Source organism: Lampris incognitus, chromosome 16 (assembly GCF_029633865.1).
Source record: "Lampris incognitus isolate fLamInc1 chromosome 16, fLamInc1.hap2, whole genome shotgun sequence".
NCBI lineage: Eukaryota > Metazoa > Chordata > Actinopteri > Lampriformes > Lampridae > Lampris > Lampris incognitus.
Window position 1 is genome coordinate 20340643 of NC_079226.1, and position 6140 is coordinate 20346782.

Here is a 6140-nt window from a genome sequence, read left to right on the forward strand (position 1 = left end):
GAGTCATGACTACTATTATAGTAAGAAGCACTGAGCTAGCCCTTAATCACTCCTATTTTCATCTGCCGTACGACATTAATGGCTTTTAGCCACTAATTGTGTGGTTCCCAAAATGACTGTGTTGGAAAGAGGTGTAAAAATGGTTTTAATGAGCAGTAAAGGAGGAGTTACTCCTGACAACACTTTCACTTAATCAGGGGTATATCTACATGCATGAGAAACCATAAAGAACCGGGACCTTAATGGGAATGTGGAAACAGTTTGTGGGGGCGAGGGGGGATCCGCTGGGAGATGCTGATTCGAAGGGACACCTGCCCTGACCTGCCATGCTTTGTGCTCGGCCTCATGTCTCCACGCTTCCCCTGGCACCAGCCACAGGAGACATACCCGCTCCCGCAACGTCAATCTCCCAAACCGCTCCTCATTAAGAGATGGATGACAGTGACTGGTACAGCCGGCTCTATGGAAATGTTCTCAAATCCCTCTATAGATCCCCTAGTCAATAGCCTTTTCGACCTTGAATTCCCACTGTCAGTATGCTTCTCAGAGATCGGCGTTCCCGGAGTTCAATGAGTCTGACTCTGAGAAATTATCCTCCTGGCTGATTTCCCACCATTCCAGACCGTATTTGATGAGCTGTTGTCAGCCTGAGTGGCTTTAGGCTAAGCGGTCAATGGGATCATTAATCTTCAATGGTATTCATTAATAATACTGAAGGGGCAGAGAAACGCCCTTCTCTGCAGCCGTCTAAACTAAAGACAACCCGCTATCATGGGGCTGATGGATGTTCTCAGCAAAGGAAGCTGCGGTGTTAACACAAATAAAAGTCTCGCCTATATCTACGTCATCAACGGTGTGGCGGCGTCTTGTGCATATTGGATTGTGGTCCACACCCTCATTTATCGCCTGCGTCAGAGTTGAAAATCGCCTGAGGAGATGGTGAAGGGAAAATGAATCATAGGAGTCGGTCATAAAACGTGATTACAGTAACACCCGAACGTACTGTGTAGCTGCTGGTGAACCTGGCCGTTTCTTTACCCTCAGTGCTTGTGCCACCAAATTGACGGAGAATTGGAGGAGGTTTAAGTTTTTGTTTTGTTTTTTGTAGGATTTTTCTCCCTTTATCTCCCCAATTGTACTTGGCCACTCTTACCCCACACTTCCGAGCTGTCCCGGTCTCCGCTCCACCTGCTCCTACATGTGGAGTCGCCAGCCGCTTCTTTTCGCCTGACTGAGGAGTTTTGCTAGGGAGACGTAGCACGTGGGAGGATCACGCTATTCCTCCCAGTTCCCCCTCCCTCCCAAACAGGCGCCCCAACTGACCAGAGGAGGCGCTAGTGCAGCCACCAGGACACATACCCACATGCCAGCCGCAGACACGGCCAGTTGTGTCTGTAGGGACGCCTGACCAAGCCGGAGGTAACACGGGGATTTGAAGCAGCGATCCTCGTGTTGGTAGGCAATGGAATAGACCGCTTCGCCGTCCGGGCACCCCTCTGCCGATCTGGGGAGGGCTGCAGACTACCACATGTCTTCACCGATAGACACGGAGTCGCCAGCCACTTCTTTTCACCTGACAGAGAGGAGTTTTTCCAGGTTGGCGTAGCACATGGGAGGATCACGCTATCCCCCCAGTTCCTTCTCTGTTTACTGCATCAATGCAAACTTGACATCTTATCTGCTGACCTTATTCTGGATGCTCCTCGTCATGTACACCCATCCCTTAAATTTGAACTCCTACTTCACTTTTTTTCGAAAAGCTCCACATAGGTAGTAGCGTTTGCATCTGTTGTTCAGTCAACAGGTTTACGATGTTAAATACATAAAGTGAATTTGAATTAAGTGTTATCTAACATCTTGATCAACAACATCAGTGGTGATATTAAACATCCTGAAAGAATCTTAAATCAGACTGAGAGAGAGAAGACCTTGGTCAACATGTATGTGGCCATTACTCACAGCCCTGTCTAGTTCAGCTTACAAGCTGTCAATGTCCTATCTGCATAAATGTCCCATTCTTCTTCCCATCCTCCGGCCTCTGCCCCTCAGCCTCCTCTCTCCTGTGGCCTCATCCATCACCTTGGCTGCAGGGGGAAGGACTGCACGCAGAGAGACTGCACAAAGACATTTAACTTTGTTACCTCTAGAGGCCATAAATCTCCAGCAATTACCAGTCAGATGTCCCAGGTGAGATCAAGTTAACCCTTACCTGGAGGAAGAGCTTTTGTTCATTTCTCCAAATTGAACACAATGGCACCAAAGAAACAGCCATGAATTGACCCATGGCATCACATGAACAATGGAATAACATCAGTGGCAAAACAAAAAACAAAACGACTCAAACAAAACGGACTTTATGGAGTGGTGAGAGTTCGACTCAATACCCATTGTAAATCGTTTGTTAGTCACACGAGAAAGTAGTGTGCCTCAACAGATTTCCTTTTAGGTTTTTACCAAGCTGCATTCGGCTTTCTCTGCTCAGGCCAACAGCTTTTGTTTGGTCAGTTGCTACTCAACAGTGTCTGCAACATACCATTGTACAAATGCGCCTTGTCAGATGGACTAAAGGTCATGTTAACTTGCTATATACCACATATGGGGCCATTGGCCTTAAAAGAAATGGATAGATGGATATTGGCTGATGAAATATTCATGTACGAAAACACTTCTGGGTATTGGCATGTTTTAATGAGACGTAGCTGGTATGTGGTATTGAGGCCTTGGCCACCTGGGTCCAATGAACATGTGACGGCCACCAATTCAGCAACCACAACACCGCAACAGACGTCTTCGACAATGCATCTTTGTAGTGTGTACATATCTAACCGTCCTCTGCTAAAAGCGTGTTCAAACAGGCATGCAACCTAACCGGGTGTGACGTGGCATGTTGCAGAAGCTAAGCACTGTGCAGCCTCTATTTAAAAAAAAAAAGCAGTCCGGTCACTATATATTTTATTCATACAGAGACTGCTGGCATGCTTACACCCGAGCAGGCAGATTCATTTACCAATTGCATCCTGGAGGCAAATCAAAAGTTGGTGCTCGACAGTGAGGAAGGAAAAAATGTAATAGGCTAACCAATACACTGAGACAAATGCAGGTTACGATAGTTTTGTTTGTGGATAGAGGCAACAAAAAAGGCCATGCCAGACTTCCAAGGATTTTATAATATTTCCTCTGGTGCACAGCCAGTGTAGACAGAGGGAGAATATAAAAATCAACATTGATAATGTTACACGAGAGAATGGCTCCTTCTAGATGAAGAGAATTTCAGTGTTGCAGGAGGCTCTCAAGTTTTACTTTGCCTTCCTGGCATAATTACATGCTTATCACCTTTGATATCTGGTGATAATTATCCACCCCTACTGTAAATCTGCTCCAATTGCACTGTTTACCATGTACTCCTAACAGTCTCTCCCCTGCATTAATCAAAGCCATAGGATGCTGCAGAGAACTGGTAATCAAAGCGGCGAAATATTTACCGTCCTTTCAATGCTGACCTTTGCAGGCCAGCACCATGTGCAGCCTCATTTGAGCGCACTATATTCAAATGACAAACCCTTTCTTCTAAACCGCTTTCTCTCTCTCTCCGCCGCACGGGCCAGGTTATCTTTAGTACACATTGAATATTTATACAGCATGGGGCTGCGAGGTCCGTCACTGATCTCTAAGGTGACTCGCTGAGCCTCTGCGGGGGGTCTGGTGCACAGGCCTAGGATGAAGTCACATGGGCCATATTGTTCCTTCAAAGTGTCCTTTCACTCCAGTTAGGCGAAGGATTAGGTTTTGTGGCTGTTCCTAATGCAAATTCCTCGCTGCGGCGTGCAGAGAACAAGGCGTGCAAAGAAAGCACACGTTAACCTTAGATTAGTTAATCTGCAGTGCACCTGATTGCTCACAATAGTCGTCATTTCAGCACACTGAAAGCTGAAATAGAGTTCTGAAAATAGATCCCTCACACTGCTCCGGTCTGTCCTGTTCCACTTGCTTGTTCTCACCCTGACTTGCAAAACGTGTCACTTAGGATAAGAAACAATGAATGAAAACCACAATGTAGCTGGCAAACCAACTCTGTGATGCAACTCCAGCGGCACATAGGCTCAGAGTTGTAATGCCCTTAATTGATTTCAATTAAAGATGAGCTCAACCTCGCTGAAGTGGAGGGGGGGGGCAGAGGAGAGGAGGGGGTTGAGATTATGGCGAGGTCCTTCTGACAGCGTTCGCCACACACGCATAATGATGCTCTCTGTGCTCAACCTGATGGCCCTAAAATCGCAGACAGCCTCCATCTCCTTCCATCCTTATTAGAGACGCATAACTGAAAGACGTCAGAAAGTTCTGGGTGTTCTTTAACAGCTTCGAAGGTGCTGCAACAAACATTCGGTGGTTTCCGAGCCGTTCGTTGACTTCCCGGTGACTGTCTTTCGCATTAAAACCCACATAGTCAGCACTCACATTCTCATCGTCCCATTTGTGCGAACTTGCTTGGCACAGATGCATTCCGGTTATACTATCAACTAGGACTCCTAATGAGCCCTGTGCCATCACAGAGCAATCAACTCTCGAGCTTAAACCCCTTCTTTATTGGTTGTGCAGTTGACATAGAGAATAGAATAGCTTGGAGGAATGCTGCAGGCTCGTGATATAAAACAACCAAAACATGGTTCTGTGATGAGTTCACATTTTGTATCGTAAAATAAACAGCGTTTTATTGTAATTGTATTGTAGAATTAAAGAGAGAGAGGAAAAGCATTTCTGCAGAAAGCATATAAAGTAGGTGGCTGAAGAAAACTTTCTTGGACTCTAGCTGCAAAGACTCGTCTCCTCATAAGAAAGTGGCCAATAATAAATTAGCCTCTCACAAAAGGCTTGGGGAAACTTTCTGGGCATTGGCATTTTATTGTTGCAGCCATAAAGCTGTCCCTTCGTTGTGAATGTGAGAGATAACTGCTTTGGAGCAAAAACAAACCGAAACAAAAGAACATGAGGTGGAGATTGGTTTAGTAAGTAAGAGAGGGGGAGTGGGGGGGGGGACTTCTGGCTTCCAAGGGCACCATAAAACCCAGCGTGTGTCTGTGTGTAACAATGCCAACAGGGGTGCGAATTCTCCACACACTGGAAATCAATTTCACACAAAGTGCGGAGGACTTGGACAGAGGCGTATCGCAAAGACACCGAAATACTGCATCTTGTGTTATTGGATTTGGAGCCCAGTAGTCAGCAGTTTTTTGGGCAGCCTTTGAAAGCTGAGGGATCCAGTCAAATGGATCTTGCCCAAGCCAGCCTCAAAACCTCTGGCCAGCGGGGGAAATGATATTGTTCTGGGGTTTATCTTTAAATTCAAATTCGTGTCACTGTAGCAGTTTTATGACAACAAGAATGAAGAAGAAGAAAAAAATCTGCATAAGGTCATTTGTGTGTACTTCATAATATTTTAAAGGCTGCAAATGACTGTTATTGCAAATAAATAGGATGCCGGTGGCCCCCCCCATTAAAGCGAGGAGAGACATCCAAAGCTGTCAAAGACCTCTGCCACACTCAAATGTGCATGCATATTTCATTGTAAAAAAACAAAAAAAACAAAACACACACACACAAACAGATACCATCAACAGCCTGCAACCCCCCCCCCCCCCCAAACAGTGGACAAGGAGCGAACGGTAAACGCATGGGCTCTATTTTTTTTTTTAAAGGGGGGATATTCATGGCCATTTTGTTGGAAGACTATTTGTGCCAGGGACTGAGTGAGAGAGCAGCACATTCAATGAAATCTTGCAGTTCTTTTTTTTACCCCCCCCCCCTCCTCCCTTGTTTAGACTGTTGCGGGCATCTGTGACTCCTTTAGATAGACCACAATTGATCTGAATGATTAATTATTAACGCTGAGAGGGGGAGAGAAAAAAACGAGCCTCTAGGTCAGTGAAGCTGGGCTGATTCCTGGCCGTGCTTGCGCAATAATTTGTGGAATGCTGCCAATGTTGGACTTGAGACGGTCCTTGTGTGATAGTGGCATCACGCCCCCTACTGTACAATGTCGGAAATGCGCACGTAGTCCGCTCACCTCGCCTTGCCTCCGAGAGCAGCACTGATGGCATGTGGATGCGCTCCTCCAGCCCGTCTCACTGATGCCGCTCTCGCGT